At 35.2% G+C, this 18444-nt stretch overlaps 1 long non-coding RNA gene across 2 annotated transcripts in view; it reads left to right on the forward strand.

Moving 5' to 3' along the window:
• Positions 1-349: 349 nt before the first annotated feature.
• LOC108531621 (uncharacterized) overlaps positions 350-18444 on the forward strand; it is a 33609-nt gene continuing 15514 nt past the window's right edge. Inside the window, exons 1-3 of one of the 2 annotated variants that reach the window (XR_001886227.1) lie at positions 350-709; positions 14874-14973; positions 16337-16429. This is a non-coding gene — a long non-coding RNA (uncharacterized LOC108531621). Of the gene's footprint in view, positions 710-14564; positions 14605-14873; positions 14974-16336; positions 16430-18444 lie in introns of those variants that run through there. The other variant, XR_001886228.1, reaches the window with a different exon arrangement.

Here is an 18444-nt window from a genome sequence, read left to right on the forward strand (position 1 = left end):
GGAAGCTCACGTTTTCAGAACTGCCTCCTCCAGACAACTAGTCGTGGGAGGAAAGAGAGAGACCCTCCTCATAATTTTTTATATTGTTTTCATACTCAGAAAAGGAAAGAGAAGCGAAACTTAAAAGCAGGGCTACCCCGGTTGCCCAGGAACCAGACCCGAAACAGACCTGGCCTGCCTGACATAAGCCTGGTAGTAAAATTCACCCTGACCTAGCAACTGTTGTTATCTATAGCATTCCAGATATTGTACGGAAGGGCATTGTGAAACCTCCCGTTCTGTTCTGTTTCCTCTGACCACCGGAGCTCCGGCAGGCCCCTGTCAGGTACCCCTGGCTTGCTCAATCGATTTCGCCCTCTCACTGTGGGACCCCCTTAGAGTTGTGACGCCTTAAAGAGGGACAGAAGTTAAGCACCTGACGAGCTCGGATTTTAAGACACTAGCGTGCCGATGCTCCCAGCTGATTCAAGCCACTCCCTTCACTATCTCCGCGTCTGAGGGGTTTTGTCCGTGGCTGATCTTGCTACATTTCTTGGTTCCTGACTGAATATTCTGAACAAGCAGCTTCAAGATGAGTTTTCCACAACCACCTTTTTTGGTTCAAGTAATTTTCTACAACAGTTCACAGTACTCAGGAAAGCATTTAAATATACCAGTTGATTAGAAAGGATACTACAAAGGATACAGAGGAAGGACTGCCTAGGATCAGGTATGTGAGAAGGGGCACAGAGCTTCCGTGCCCTCTCTGAATGTGTTGCCTTCTGGGAATCGCCACTTGTTCAGGTGTCTGTAAACTCTCTGAATCTTGTCCTCATGGGCCTTTTACGGAAACTTCATTGGATAGGCATGATTGACAATTGTGTGGAAATGTGACTGGACAAAAGGAGTATAATCCTAACCCGGCAACGTTTGTCTGTTCAGATTCTTCTTGGCCTTGCATGCAGTATTGCTTCCTTCAGTGTGTGAGGCACGAGCCCCTCTGGAATGAAGGTCTTAGGACCCACAGTCAGATTAGAGTCCTGCCTTAGGCAAGTGAAAGGAAGACAGGAGAAGGTTGAAGAGAGAGATTCTGTTTTCTGAGACCCAAAGACCCTCAACGTTATGAAAAGGGATATGGGAGTTATGAGGCAAAAACTGGATGTGTGTATATATACACAAATATATATACAAATATATATATATGTATACACATATACATATATGCATATATACACACACGCATACATGTATATGTGTGTGTATGTGTACATATATACATACATATACATATATACATATACATATATATGACAAACACCAGTATATTGCAGAATAAGAGCAAGAAAATTTAACCTAATAATTTACTGATTAAATGTATACATCTGGATAGTTATTCAGCACAGGAAAGAGAATACTTTCTCAGAAAATGTGTGCCTTGTGATTAAATATAAGATAATTAAATATAAGATAATATAAGATAATAAAATAAGATAAGATAATACGGATATATATATATACACACACGTTCCAGAGATGGCAAGAAAGTGAGAAAAAATTTCTGAAAAATAAGAGAATAAATACAATAATAGAGAAAATAGCACTACCAAATCCAGCAGGTAGGGTATATGCAATCCTTTATGACTTAGAACTTTGGACACAGGAGACAAGCATGTGGCCCTTTTTACTAGAAATAACACTATCCATTTGACAGGGATAGATACTGAGAAGAAAATCTGCCTCACCGAATTTCTAGTTTCATGACTGTCCTCAAACAGGTTTGGGATTAGAATTTATACCACACCTGCTTCCAGAAAAACCCAAGTAAATAATTTAGTTTAAATACACCTAAGTTACGTTGTTGCTTTATTTCCCTGGGAAAAACAAAAGCAAAACTTAATTAAAGCAAATCTCAAAAAAATTTCCTCAAAACTGTTCCCAAATGGTGGACTCCATAATCAGGATAAGAAAGATAATAGAAATATTAAACAAAAACCCTGAGGCAGTAAATATTAAATTTATCAGAAATGGAATGTGAAGTAAATCTTTTTCACATATTCAAAGAAAAGTTGTTAACTTTAAAAAATCTCTGGGATTATTAACTTAAAAAAAAACTCCAGACATACTTATAAATACTAAGCCAAACAAGACAGATATAAATTAATTGGTATGAGACATACTAAACAAATTCGACATTAATTTTTAATAAATCACTGCATAAGGGTAAAATATTTGATTCAGCAAGAAGATATAACCATCTCATGGTAAATTGCCTGGTAACATAGCTTGAAAGTAGATGGAACAAAAAATTGACAAAATTCCAAGAAGAAATTAAACAAAATTCAGAATCATATTGAGCAATTTTAGCACACACCTCCTGGAAGATAAATCAGACAAAATAATCTAATAAATCAGAAAAAATAGATAATTGAGGATTTGAACAATACAAGGAAGTTAACCTAATTGGCATATATGAACAATTCACTCAATACCTGGAGAACGCATATTGCTTTCTAGAATTCATGGTAAATTTAAAAATTGACCTTAAAATAATTAGCAAAGTAAACTTCAGAAATTAAAATATGATATTATATGTATCTTTCTCTGACCATAATGTAATTTGGAAATCAACCAAAAACATAACTAAAAGAAACAATTTAGAAAATATAAGCTGCACTGAAGGCAAACACAGGTAAAAGAATCAGTCACAATGGAAATTAGGATTTATTTACATTGAATTGTTTGCCATCATAACATAGGTAAAAACTTTTGAAAACATACTTAACAGGATAATTTTATCTTTAAATGTTTATTTGGGAAGAAAGGAAATCCATGCCCAGGTTCTAACTTATGAGTTTATAAAAGGAATAAGAGAATAACAGCGGTACATAACACATTAAAAAACAAACACACACACACAATCAACAAATGTAAATTCTTGTACTTTCAAATCTAATAAAATTGATCAACTTGTGGCAAAATTGATGAATAGATACAATTAGGAGTTGGAAAGAAGACAAAATTCAATATGTAGTAAAAATATTAAAAGAAGAAAATACGATAGAAAATTATACTATCAAATAAAAAATGTTCTTTTAAACAGAAATTTAAATAGAAAAATAAAAATTTCCATGCCTAACTAAAAATAGGTAATATGAGTAGTCTCACATTATTAAATAATAAAATTAATACTTAAATAATAACCAAACAGTTATCATCATTCCCAAAGCATTTTAATGTTGAATTCTTCCCAACATTTGTGGAATAAATCATTCTCACCTTAAAACAAGATTAAACAAGAACAACAAATCTCTTCAAATTTATAAATCTTGTATAAATTTGATACAAAAATTGTAGGAGAATGAGAAACTACAAGTTAATACACTCATAACTATAAATACAAATTTAACATTAATGTTAAAATACTAAATCCAACAGTGGTTTAAAATATAATCCTCCCCAAAATTCAAAACTGAATGAACATTTGAAAATCCACTGATGTAAGTCTCTGGATTAGAAATATTAAAGAAAATCAACATATTTATTTCAATGGATTTAAAATAATATTATTAGATATGTTTTCTAATTAACAGTGCATGATCAAAATGAAGAATCTTAAATAGATATGACACAAGTAATTTCCTTAGTTTATAAAACTTATAATAAGAATTATATTTAATAGTAAATTTTAAGAGCTTTTCCTTTGAAATGAGAAGCAAGTAAAGTATTTTCGCCATATCTCTTCAATTCAACATTCAGTGCATAAATAAACAGGCCAAAATTAAGTTGACATGATTGGAAAAAAAAAAGAAACAAAATACTTAGCTTTTGCAAAGTGAGTGAGGACAAGTTTATGTACATAGACAACCTGGAAGGATCTACAGTCAGATAATTAGAATTGTAAGGTTGCTGGCTGGATTAGTCAGGATAGCAAGAATACAATGTAGTAATTAAGAAATAAACACAACCTCTGGTTTGATTCATGCACACATTTATTCTTGCATATACCCTGTCTGATCTTGGCACTAGAAACTCTCCATAGTGTGTCCTACATGTTGTGATTCAGTGATCCAGGCTGATGCAAGCTCATGACACTGCTAAATTCCACACCAGGCCTCTGCATTTCCCAAGCAGGGTAGGCAATTGCCTTAGTCCCTTTGTGCTGCTATAACAGAATACCACAGACTGAGTAAATTACAAAAAAAGAGAAATTTATTTTCTCACAGTTCTGGAGGCTGAAAAATTCAGTATAAAGGTGCAAACATTAGTGTCTGGTGACGGCTGGTTCCATCGATGGCATCATCTGACAGTGACATCCTCCCATGGCGGAAGACACAAGTGCAAAAAGGGGCGAACTCTTGCTGAAACCTCTTTTTTATCAATCCATTCCTGAGCACTGAGCACCGTGACTTCATCACTTCTCAAAAGGCCCCCACCTCTTAACAGCATCACAGTGGAGATTAAGTTTCAACATGAATTTTGTAGAGGGTACATTCAACCCATAACAGCAATTATGTTCACACATTAATATAAAAACAAAGATTTGTCTCTATAAAATGTTACACATTTATTTTGCATTCCATATTCCCAGATCCTAGCGTTAAAATCATTGTGAAGAAGTTTTTGAGCTTCTATTATGTGGCTGCAATATTTACAAACCTCCAAATATTTCAAAGCCACTGTTTTGGTATTGATTAAATGAGAATAAAATGTGTTACGAGCGCACCTCAATTGCCCTGTCATATAGTATTTTATCCCATTTTTATCTCTCTCTTCCTCATAAAGCTTTTAGAGCAATAAAACAGTAAAATATATGCAGGAATAATTTTTGTGTTATAAAGATATACACAGATGTAATAGAAGGACGTGCAAGATACATTCCTAAGAATGTCAGAAATACGAACATCTATGATTGAGTTCATGATTCCCCAGTATTAACAAAATTGTAATGGAGAAAAAAATATAGACAATGTATAGGTTTAAATAGATAATAATAAGTTATCCTGTTTTGAGAGCCCCTCCAACTAATTAGGGGTTCCAGTACCAAAGTAGCTGGCAACCCTGCCTTAAGAAAATAGAAAGAGAGTTGGATGTGAGTGTTTACAGTGTGCCTCTCACAGGACATTATTTTACCTGGTGGGCGACCTAATGCCTAGTTGTTTGACCCATGACCAGGGGGCTTCTCACACGGGAAACTTGCTTATACTGGCAGATGCCCTTGTGGCTCTTGTCTGATCCATGCCCAGTTTATACCTACCTCACCATCACTCTGGTTCCAGGACCTACAGATGTCCCTAATTTTTCAGATGGAAGGTACAAATTCAGTACACTACCACTATAAAAGTGCAATGACTTTTACTTACATATCCTGAGCAGGGAGGGCACGAGGAGTCCAGAGGACAATTCTCCATTCCCAGGTCCCAGGAAGCAGGGATGGAGGATCAGGCGGACAGAGACAGAACATTTTGGCAATCAGCAGTATGCATGAGGAAATAGGGTGTGGGACACTTTAAGTTCACAGACAAGTGCCTGAATGTCTGTTTAAAAGAAGGGGAACCAATCAGCTAGGTGAGAAAAATGCTGCTAAGTTCTTATCTCTAGCCACCGGCTTGAACCATTTGGATGTGGTATAGAACTGGAAACTATGTCAAGGATGACTGAGCCCTGCTTCTGGTGTTAGAAAGTTAAACCTGCCCTCAAAGTGGAGGTGAAGCCAACATAAAATTATAAAAATACACCACATCCCTCACTGCCACTGCAGAAAAAAAAAAAAAAAAAAAAAATCCCGGAATGGTATAGATGGACAAATAAGCCAATACTTATTTCAAAAGTTTAAGAGAAGAAATATTTGATACACATAGGTCATTGGAGCTAAGCCTTGCAGGATGTGCAGCTTTAAACAAAGATAGATAAAAATGAGAGCCAATGAATTCCAGTCATAAGGAAAGAATGGAAATCAACATGGAAATTTACGAAGGCTACATGGATCATACTGACCAGTTCAGTGTGAGTGAGAAATGAGATGCATAAGAGGAAATAGTGGGATAAAGAACTTGGAATGGTGGTGAGAAGACAGGCCAGGGGTAAGGTCATGGAGGTCTTTAGTTATATTCAGTAGAAAATGTGTAATCATACAAATTCTCTGCCAGCATTTTGAGGCAAAAGAAAACAGGGCAGGGGTTAGAATGTTGTCCAAGAAAAGAACAAAAGAAGAATGATTTGTGAGAGATGCAATTTGCAATTTAATTGTCCGAACTTGGTCAGGGATAATATGTGTCTGGGCAAACAGTGCCTGAGAGAATGGGAACACTATTTATCTAAATGGTGTTGTAATACCAATGAGCGGAATCATATTGCTGATAATTTTTTATATCACACGCTTTACGCAAACTATATTGAAACATTTAAAAAGAGCTTATTTTTAGTTTGAGGAGCAAGTAAACTAGCAACCTATCAACTAAACATGTGCAACTTGAACTCAATAGGTCAAAGTGAGAAAGGAATACAGATTAGTGACCAAACTTATGCATGTGATACCTGAAATCATGGGAGTGTCTCACCGTTCCAAAATAAATATGCTGTAGAAAGTTGAAAAATAGAGCTCCCGATTTTATTTAGCTCCACCAAAATTAAAGGAAAATAATTATATACTTTAAATAGCATTTATTAATTACAATTGTATGTAAGGTGCTAAGAATGTATTAAAGACATAGGGCTATTGCATTGGGAGTTATACATGATATAAATGATGAATTGATGGGTGCTGACGAGTTGATGGGTGCAGCACACCAACATGGCACAAGTATACATATGTAACAAACCTGCACGTTATGCACATGAACCCTAGAACTTAAAGTATAATAAAAAAATAATTAAATAAATAAAAAAAGACATAGGGCTTAAAACAAAATTTATTCTCATGTAACATAATTAAATAAAACATAGATTAGTAAAAGAAATATAATCTATTATTTTTCAGCCTTGAATTGTGTTGGGTATTTGGGCTGATTACTCATAAATCATATGTCGCTAAATAGCCTTTCAAATGACCTTATCTACATTTGGTGTATAAAGGGAAAAAGACTTATTAAAACTGACATAGGCAATGCCAAAATATGGATTCATGTATCATTTAAGAACCTATGCTGGTTTTTTGTTTTGTTTTGTTTTTTGTTTTTTAACTTCATGAAACAAGAGAGGTTAAGAAGTAGGATGGTAAAGGAAATGTCTTTATGATTAAGAAGTCATTAGAAACCTTAGAGGACCTGGTTGTATAGACTGTTAAAAGAGGCAGACATAACTCTCAGTGATTAATGAATTAGCCTGAGGAAGAGAAAGCCAAAAATGACATAATATTCTGAGAAATATAACCGAGGAAATACAGCCAAGAATATGATCTTGAGAGAAGTAGCAGAATCATTGGAAGATGCTTTAAGAATAAGTGCAATTATCATGTTTGCAGGCAAAATGAAAATAGGAAGGACATAAATGATTTGGAAAGAATTTCATAATTGATTTAATAGGACCCCTAAGAATGAATAAGGGCATCAAGTCGAGGGTCTAATGCAAGAGACACATCAAATGATGAAAATAATGAGAGAAAAAGTACAAACACTGATTATATGGATACAACACAGTGATTAGCAAGGAGAAACGCTGGTAAAATTATAACAATAGAAAACGGTGACATTCTTTGAAAATGTCCTTGAAGTGAAAATTCTCGACTTGCATTACTTCGCTTTTAAAAGTCAAAGACTCTTTTAAAAACATGGGCTGTTTAGGCCGGGTGCAGTGGCTCACGCCTGTAACCCCAGCACTCTGGGAGGCTAAGCTGGGGGATCACGAGGAGGAGATCAAGACCATCCTGGCTAACACGGTGAAACCCCGTCTCTACTAAAAATACAAAAAATTAGCCGGGCAAGGTGGCAGGTGCCTGTAGTCCCAGCTACTGGGGAGGCTGAGGCAGGAGAATGGCATGAACCCGGGAGGCGGAGCTTGCAGTGAGCCGAGATCGCGCCACTGCACTCCAGCCTGGGCGACAGAGCGAGACTCTTGTCTCAAATAAATAAATAAATAAATACGAATAAATAAATAAATAAATAAATAAATTAATTAATTAATAAATAAATAAAATAAAAAAATAAAAGCATGGGCTATTTGGATATTTATTTTCTCTTAAAGCTGGAATTTAATTGTTATTGTGCTAACACCACGTTATGGTCCTTACATCAGTTGCATATACACCCAGACACACATCTACAGTGCCTATGTAAAATAAAATTATAAAAATATTAATAATGTAGACAAATGTACAATTGTATGTGTATGTAACTTTGTTAGGTATATGTTGCTTTTGGAAAGAACAAAAGTTAAGTATTAAAATACAGTGAGAGTTTAATAAACATATGGAATTTAATTTATACTCTTTAGCAATACAGCAATAAATCTCTCCAGTCATAGTAATTCTCGCTGTTTCAATAACATAACGTCTAAGTTCAGATATGTGCATGTATAATCTTTAACTTATTCTATACTCAATTTCTAGGATTCTCTAGAAATGTGACATACCTCTCTAGAATACCTGCTTTATCTTGAAAGCTCTCCGCTTCATTAAAATTTTTCAAATATATATTCATATATATATTACTATAAGTATGTGTAGACACATATAATTATATGTATATATGTACTTTATGCATACATATATGTACTTTATTCTGATAAAAACACATATCTATCTTAAATCAACTTTAATTTTACTCAACTTTTTTAGTGGTTGAATATTTTTGATTTTTGAATAATTTCGTCATCTTAGCTTCCTTGGGTAAGTGTGTATGCCCTGAGTACGGAAGAGATTCAAAGGAAATAGTAGTTTCCATGGGAAAGAATGGACTTCACACCCTGATATAATAAATTAGACCTGGGTTGAGCACGGCAGATCATTTTGGCTTTCTGAGTTCAGCTTCTCATATGTAAAATAAGGGTATGAACTTTTATCTTGTAACCTAATGCAGCTGACCCTTGAGTAATATGGAGGTTGAGGGGCCAACTCCCATGCAGTAAAACATCTGCGTATAACTTTTGACTCCAAAAACTTAACTACTAATAGCTTACTGTACACTGGAAGACTTACTGATAGCATAAAATCAATTAACACACATTTTGTAGGTGATATGTATTATATATTACATTCTTACAATGAAGTAAGTGAGAGAAAAGAAAATGTTATTAAGAGAATTATAAGGAAGCAAAAATGTACTTACTGTTCATTAAGTGGAAGTAGACCACCATAAAGGCCTTCATCTGCATGTCTTCACCTTGAGGAGGCTGAGGAGGAGGAGGAAGAAAGGTTTCTCTTGCTGTCTCACAGGTGGCAGATGCTGGAAAGGTGGACAAGGTAGAAGGGTAGACATGTGTATAAGTAGACTTGTGCAGTTCAGACTCGTATTGTTCAAGGACCAACTGTATATAAAAAATTCTCACAGAAATGCAACATTGTTAATAAAATATATTGTAATTACATCATTGCATATTGTAATTACATCATTGCATATCGCTGTTTTTATTTCTTCATAATTAGAGAGCAAGGTCTTTCTAGACCTTTCAGTATTTTTTTGCCCTTGTTAATAACTGATCATACGTTAGTAAAATCATATTGATTTTTTCCAAGTCAGTAACATTATAATATTAACATACCAAAACTGTAAATGATGTAGCATTTGGATGTATACACTAATCGCTTTTATATAAAGATAAAAATAATTTTATTGGCCCGGCGCTGGGACTCACGCCTTTAATCCCAGCACTTTAGGAGGCCGAGGCAGGTGGGTCACCCGAGGTCAAGAGCTCGAGACCAGTCTGACCAGCATAGTGAAAGCCCGTCTCTACTAAAAATATGAAAAAAATTAGTCAGGCGTGAAGGCACGCGCCTGTAATCCCAGCTAGTCAGGAGACTGCGGCAGGAGAATCGCTTGTACCCAGGAGGCAGAGGTTGCAGTAAGCCGAGATCGTGCCATTGAACTCCAGTGTGGGCAAGAAGAGCAAACCTCCATCTCAATAATAATAATAACAATAATAATAACAATAATGTACGAAGTATTTGGTGTCAAAATATGATTGAAGCTGTTGAATATTAAAATTTGACATTTGCATGCTAGTTATTGCTACATATGAACGTGTGGAGATGCCAAATTTGTGATTTAAAATCTATTTCAAATTACGCAGAGATACATTTCTCCATCTGAGTTTGAAATCACCACAGTGTTGCACAACTATTGGAATGCTGACACCAAGTGCAGCACAAACTTCCTGAGCATCACCTCTTATCTTTAAAATGTGAAGCATAGGCCGGGTGCTGTGGTACAGGCCTGTAATCCCAACACTTTGGGAGGCTGAAGCAGGCGAATCAGGAAGTTAGGAGTTTGAGAACAGCCTAACCAACATGGTGAAACTCCTTCTCTACTAAAAATACAAAAATTAGCTGGGCATGCTGGCGCGTGCCTGTCATCCCAGCTACTTGGGAGGCTGAAGCAGGAGAATTGCCTGAACCTGGGAGGCAGAGGTTGCAGTGAGCCGAGATCACACCACCGCGCCATGGCACTCCAGCCTGTGGGACAGAGCAACACTCCATCTCGAAAAACAAAACTAAACTAAACTAAATAAACGTGGAGCATAGTAATTTTCTTTCCACAAAATGAGCTTTAAGTGAGATGTTGACCATGAATAATTTAGAATGCAACCTTATACGTAGTATTTCCTCAATAAATATAAGCTCCTTTAAATTTAAAATGTTACTTCCTTGAGATGCTAAAAACTTTGACTCTTCTCTTTAGAAGAGGGAAAACTGACTCAAATAAAATTTTAATTTATTACTTTTCAAAGTTAAATATTATATGATGCATTTCCCAACCAAATTCTTATTGGCCAGAATCGTACTATTTTTGTGAAAATGGAGGCATGAGCATATCTAATGTTTAAGCAAAGAATCTTTAATATCTTTTTAAAATAAAATTGTTCCTTAAATCATATTCTAACAACGTCCATTAAAAGTAGAAAAGGATCTCTTTTTACTAAATTGTTAGATTAACCCATAAGAAATTATTTCTGAAGGTCAGAATGGTTGAATATCACACTTCATACAGCTCAACCTAATTAGTGCTCATTCTCTAAATCCCAATAATGAGTAAATGTGTCAGATAAGTCAAAATGTGAGTTACTGTTTTAACTACGCCGCTTGTAGATAAAAAATAAAGCCATGCTTCTTGAAAATGTTTAATCCCAAATAAAATATTGTTATACAATAAACAGAAGCCTTACTTTAACTTATTTACAAGGTTAAATTATGTGCAAGGTTTCTTTAATCTGAAATTTTTTAACATTTTAGTTATGATGTATTGACTGTATTTAGCTATGAATTGGAATGTATTCACTTTTACATTTTTGTAGATTTACTTTTACACTTGTAAATATGTGTTTTGCTAGGTATAAACATGTACAATTTTCTTGCTATGCAAAGTAATTAATGTTGCCTTTAAAAGAAATACTTTTTTTTTGGTACTGTTTGATTTTTACCTCATATTCCTCACCACTCATCCACTAATCAAACTATAGCAGCAATATTATTACAGCTATTAAGTAACATATTGGAGATTTAGAATGTGTCAGGAAACCTCACTTATGTTACCCACTTACATTCGTATAATGCTCAAAATTACCCTTTGCATCTGTACTGACATGTCCTATTTTTCCACTATTAATCACAGATGAACTGTATGTTTCTAAGCAAGGCGTGTGCCTCTGTTGTGTAGTAGATCCCATCATTTATTATCTAACCAAGGACACTACAAAAGTAATTCTTCCTCTCCCCAGCACTTCCCCAGAATATAAACAAGCAGATACTTCTCTCTCATAAGTTACTGGACTATTTATTTTCTCCTCTTCGTAGAGGTGCCATGTTTCTTGGAAGAGTCATCTTGAAAATAATGTCCGTAAGTTTCTTTCCTAGATTCTTCCTTTTATGTCGTTTTTATTTATAAAAGTATAACTATTATTCAGAACAGGATACAAATTGTAGGTGTATTGCTTGGTAAATGATCACAAAATGAGATCGACAACAGGTAACAGTAGAAGCACTCAAGATGTTTTCATAGTGCCTCCTCCCAGTTGGTGTCCTCTTGCATTATTCCTCATTTATGTTTATTAAGAATAATATTACTGGCCAGGCACTGTTGCTCACGCCTATAATCCCAGCACTGGGAGGCTGAGGTGGGCGGATCACCTGAGGTCGGGAGCTCAGGACCAGCCTGACCAACGTGGAGAAACCCGGTCTCTACTAAAAGTACAAAAAAAAAAAAATTGTGTGGCGGCGCATGCCTGTCATACCAGCTAGTCGGGCGGCTGAGGCAGGAGAACCGCTTGACCCAGGGAGGCGGAGGTTGCAGTGAGCCGAGATGGCACCACTGCACTCCAGCCTGGCAACAGAGCGAGACTCCGTCTAAAATAATAATAATAATAATAATAATAATAATAATAAACAAGAAGAAGCAGCATACTATGTATATTCTTGCATGCTTGTACTGAGGCATTAAAATAAAATTGATTGAATTTTAATTTAATTTTAAAATACACACATTTTAAGTACAAATAATCATTTCAAAGCTTAAACTCAGTGCACTCTCGGTTCCCACCTACCCTTCTCTAGAGGATGTTCTTAAAACATGCTAGTGCCAGAGAGAAGATAAAAGGTGCCTCTTGATGGTCCTTGTGCTAGTATTCAACCAGGTGTACTTCATTCACCCCGTACGTGTGTAATCTCTACCTTAGATGCGATACTCGAGGTCTCCATTCACTGTAGTCTTTTTTCATACACCAGACACCTACTCATATGTAACTTCTCTGAGGACATGTTTGAACTATCGGAGTTCTGGAGCTTCTTGGCTGCTTCTGCCTCCCCAAGTTCGACGTGTTTTCTCTGGACCACTTGCGTAAATATTCTCATTATCGTCTTTCTTCTTCTTCTTCTTTTTTTTTTTTTAGGCGGAGTTTCGGTCTTGTCACCCAGGCTGGAGTGCAATGGCACGATCTCGGCTCACTGCAACCTCCGCCTCCTGAGTTCAAGCAATTCTCCTGCCTCAGCGTCCCAAGTAACTGGAATTGCAGGCATGTGCCACCACGTCTTGCTAATTTTGTATTTTAGTAGAGACGGGGTTTCTCCATGTTGGTCAGGCTGGTCTTGAACTTCCGACCTCAGGTGACCCACCCATCTCGGCCTCCCAAAGTGCTGGGATGACAGGCGCGTGCCACCGCAACAGGCAGTCTTTCTTTTCCTAATCCAGCGCTTAAGCAGGACAGGAGTAGGATGCTGGATACCAAATGCTTCTAAGACACCGAACAATTTCAAAGGCTATTCTCTGGAAGACAACGAATAAGAGCCTCTACTGTGGGATTTACCCAAGGTTTCCTGGATATTTCTGAAAACACCCCATCACCTAAAAGCAGAGTTTTGATAGAAATTTGTGTGTGCTCGTGTGTGTGTTTGCAGGAGGGAACGATACGGAGCAGTCAATACATTTATCCCCAACTTTACTCCTTTGTCCTTTTCTGATATACCTATTACCAAAAGTCCTTTTAATGCCTATTTCTGTCTAGTGGGAATCTATTCTTTTCTTCCTCATTTTAGTTTCATGACTTTATGAAATTGGCAAATGGTGGCAGGGGTAAAAGTCTGTTATTTAGGAAGAAAACTATAGGCAAATCTTTTTTGTTTTCTTAAATCCCCTGTACATCCTAAGGATTAGTAAGTGCTTATATGAGAGAAGTAAAATGATATAAGAATGTCTAAGATGGTTACTTACTCTGAACTTAGCAAGGTCAACATAATACAATACATATATGTTAAGCTAAAATCAGAAAACAGAAAAGAAATAAAGAAACAAATCTGAACACATTACTGGAAAAGTAGTTTAGTTTCCTACGTAAAAGTGCAAGGGTGATCTTTTTTCCTTATCCAATGAGTTCAGCTGTGTCTGAGTCAATTTCATTATTAAAACTTTTTTAAAATGTAGAATTATACTTGACCAAGTAAATTAGAAGTATACATTTCATGTTTGTTGAACTTTGCACAAAATAGAATTTATACAATTCCACTTGAACATGTTCATAATTATCTATTATTTAGTTTTTTATAGAAATACCAAATCAGATGTCTATTGATTTTTAAATTCTCATTTTCTTCTCAAAGAGTAAGCATTTGAATTTAAATGTCCAATGATAGTAAATTTGATATTGTATAATTATGACAACAGCAAAAATAATCTCATTGAGAGATGTTAATGAAATTTCATGTATATTTAATTTCATTACAATTATTTCATTGGTCAGCATATTTTAATGGAGTTTTGTTAGCTTTTTCATATTCATGTGTGAGAGCAAAAAATAGGCTAACATGCTTTAATAAGAGTCTGCATATCTTTCAAAATTAATTTTTGAACATTGTTATTGGTTAAATTGAAAGAGGTAGATGAAAATTAGGATAAATATTTCACTTGACATCTTACTCTATCTCTGTGTAACAGAGTTATTTTTTACTTTACAGCATGACTGAGCAGTTCTCTGATTATTCTTCTGTTGGTAAGCCTAGACAATTGCTCTTGAAGCTTGTCTATGATGAAAAGAAGTCATAACGATTTATAGTATACTGTTTAAAGATCAAAATTGCCCTGCTTGTAAACCTGGGAAAAACATACTTGCAGGTACCTTACATCTAACTTGTTGGTGATATAACTAATTGGAGATATGATTTGACTACATGACTAGGTATATAAAAGTCCTAACTGGACACTTGGGTCGATCTCTCCTAATCAGGTTTCTTTACATATGTGTTGGTGGTTATTTTCCAGGGACAAAGAGAATTCTGATAACCAAAGAAAGGATCCTGGTGAGCTGTTCCTAGGAGATTTGCTGATGCCCAGGGCTTATCTGTGCCTTCTTGCTCTGGCGGTACTGTATACTTTGCCTCAACAATGTCTTTCATAAGCATGCTCTGTGAAGTCTAATGAGTCATTTCATTATCCATCTATCCAATGCCACTACCAGATATATGCACATTGTACAGCTTCTTCTTAATTCTATTGGTAGTCACCTGTGCAATCTTGACAATATGCTCATACCTCAGTTTATCAAACAAACAATATCCAGGATAATTGCTTTATTGAATTTGGTTTACTTAATATACCTCTTCTTTACCAAATATTTTATATATTTTTGTTAGTTTCATGTTTCTTAATCCATTAATTTTAGATAATGTCTCAATGCCACTATGTAAGAAAAGAAAATATGTGCTTCAGCCCTCTCTCATCTATTTCTAAGCAGTTTCATCTTCCAACTTCCAGCAACTATAATTTGATTTTCCAATTGTATAACATGTTTAGAAACTATAAGTTTCTTTAAGTGTCTGTCAGTTTCAAAACTTGTGTTAGGTTTTCAAAGTCTACAACATGTTTAGAAACTATAAGTTTTGATGAGTTGTATAAGGATAATTTTTTTTTTATTTTCATTTTTTGTCTACTAACAGGGAGGCAGCTACTCTGTACCTCTTTAGGGTGTTTGACATAATAGGGTCGATCTTTTGATTTTAAACTATAAAATCTCAGCTCTTCTAACCCTGGGAATTGTGAATCCATACCTCTAAAATTAACTTGAAAATCTCTCATGAAGTGTACAAGAAAGTATAACTCGAAGTAGAACTAACTGTTCTCAGGGAGATAAGAAAAGTTTTACATTATTGTGTAATTTCGTGTGAAATTTTATCCAGACTGTTTTCTCTTTCTCAGTACTCGCATTCATATAATCTGATCCATACTCAATAATAAATTGGGTCTTTCCTTTCTTAACAGTATGGAGTTCTCTTTGTGTGGTAGGATTTTTTATTCTCTCATTGTTGCCTGTTTATTGGTTCTAAAATTAAACTCCAATGTAGAGTGCTTGCAAATTTATGATTGTATAATTTTGTCCACCAAGAAGATTGATAGGAAAGAATGGATGATCTACATTAAAGTCATGAAGCTTGTCCTATTTGAATAAGAATGTTAGACACCAATGTAAAATGGTATCCTTTTATATAGCACAGAAATAATTTTCAAAATGTATGTCACAAATTATATCATAATTAAAACATGATTTCTTTTGATAGATTGTTTTACCTAGAGTAGGCAATACTTTTTTCACTTTTATGAAAGATACATATTACTTCATTTTATTAATAAATACACCAAGCACCTTCTGCCATATTACATGTTAAAATGAATCTTACTTATATTTGGATGCATCCATCTCAGTGCCCTGAATTTCCTTTCCAATGCAGATTGGTCACTTTTTAGGCCTGCTACATGTTGCAGAATGTTGGATTCCCCAAATATCAACAACATAACCTGTTTCTAAGAGAAAGCTGACCAAGGTAAAGGACAGCACTATTTCTATGAAGCTTGGGCAATGCCTTGAAGTAGGAAAGAGACATTAGAATTTATTGAAAATTGGAGATTTAGTTTAAGGCAAGAATTTCAATGTTGATGGGCTTGATTAAGATTGGGTTAAGAATAATACATGATACAATAGCCTTCGATTAGTGAAAAACAAGGTGAAGATTTTGAAGCAGAGAATTTAATGAATCTCAGGTCACACACTGTTAATTTTTATTGAATTGAAGAGCTGAGAGGTCTTCAGGAAGTTTCATAATGAACAATTAAACAATTTGCTTGGACTACAAACACTTGAGAAAGTACAGTAATGTTATTGAAGACAGTGGAATAGCAAAATCATGCTATTTTAGTGTTATGGGCTGGAATATGTCCCTCCAAAGTGTATGTATTGAAATTCTAACCACTAATATTTTAGAATGTGACTATATTTGAACATAGGGTCTTGAAAGAGGTAATTAGGATAAAATAAAGTCATAGGTATGGGCCTTAAAACAATCTCACTGGTGTTCTCATAAGAGGGAGAAATTTGGACATGGATATGCATATTCACAAAGGAGCAACCATACTAATGCCAAGGGAGAAGACGGTCATCTATTAATCAAGGAGAGAAGCCACAGAATGAAACTAATCATGCCAGCACCTTGATTTCAGTCTCCCAGCTTCAAGAATTTCTGAGTAAATATTGACCTTGTCTACCCACTTTGAGTTTCTGTTGTTTAAGTCATTCAATCCATGGTAGTTTTTACAGAAGCCCTAGCAAATTAACATATGCAGGTAAATGGTGGATTGGTAGTTTTGGTCCCCTGTATTCAGGTTAAATGTGGGGTGGGCATTTTGATTCAAAATGTATATTTTCTTTTTTAGCATACTCCTGATTTTAGTTCACTGTTTATGCATACCTATGTATTAGTTTTAATTTTTATGTTGGTAATATATATTTTTCAAATATTTTCATATATTTGCTTAATGTTTAGTTTTTTCTGACCTTATATTTGATTGGCATTTTACTGAGTATCAAATTTATGTTCTATTTTACTTCCTCTTAAATATTATTCAGTTGTTTTCTAGCACCTTGTTATTGAAAAAAATTAATGTTACTTTAATACAAACTATAAATGTAACATATACACATTTTTTCTGTCTTGCATTCTAAAAACCTTTAAAGAATGATTATTAATACCTAGTGATTATTAGTTATCTACATAATTATAGACATTGTTTGTCTTTATGTTAGTCAACACAGGCTGCTATTGTGTTTTATTTATATTTATTTATTTATTTTAATTTATTTTTTTGAGATGGAGTTTCGCTCTGTCACACAGACTGGAGTGCAGAGGCCCAATCTTGGCTCATTGCAACCTCTGCCTCCTGGGTTCAAGCAATTCTCTGCCTCAGCCTCCCAAGTAGCTGGAATTACAGGCACCTGCCAGCACAACTAGTCAATTTTTGTATTTTTAGTAAAGACAGGGTTTCACCATCTTGGACAGGCTGATCTTGAACTTCTGACCTTGTAATCTACTCTTCTCAGCCTCCCAAAGTTCTGGGATTACAGGCGTGAGTCACTGCACCTGGCCTCAGGCTGCTGTTTTAAAAACTAGCATAGACTAGGTGGCTTGTGAAAAAAAGGTATTTATTTCTTACAGTCCCAGAGGCTAGCAAGACCAAGATCTAGGTATCCACATATTCAGTGTGGACCTGCTTCTTGATTCACAGATGGCCTTTTTTTTTTTTTTTTTTTTTTTTTTTTTTTTTGCTATGTCCTTACATGAAAGGAAGGGCAAAGGAGTTCTCTGGGGTTCCTTTTATAAGGGCTCTTATCCCACTTGTAGGAGCTGTCCTCATGACCTAACCTAATCACTTCTCAAAGGCCTTACCTCCTAGAGTCCTCTCACTGGGGGTTAAGATTTCAGTAAGTGAATTCTGGGGTACACAAACATTCAGTGTATAATATTGTTCCTAACTGTGGCTGCACACTAAAATAAGGCATCAGAGC

The sequence above is a fragment of the Rhinopithecus bieti genome, unplaced genomic scaffold, assembly GCF_001698545.2.
Source record: "Rhinopithecus bieti isolate Rb0 unplaced genomic scaffold, ASM169854v2 scaffold_7212, whole genome shotgun sequence".
NCBI lineage: Eukaryota > Metazoa > Chordata > Mammalia > Primates > Cercopithecidae > Rhinopithecus > Rhinopithecus bieti.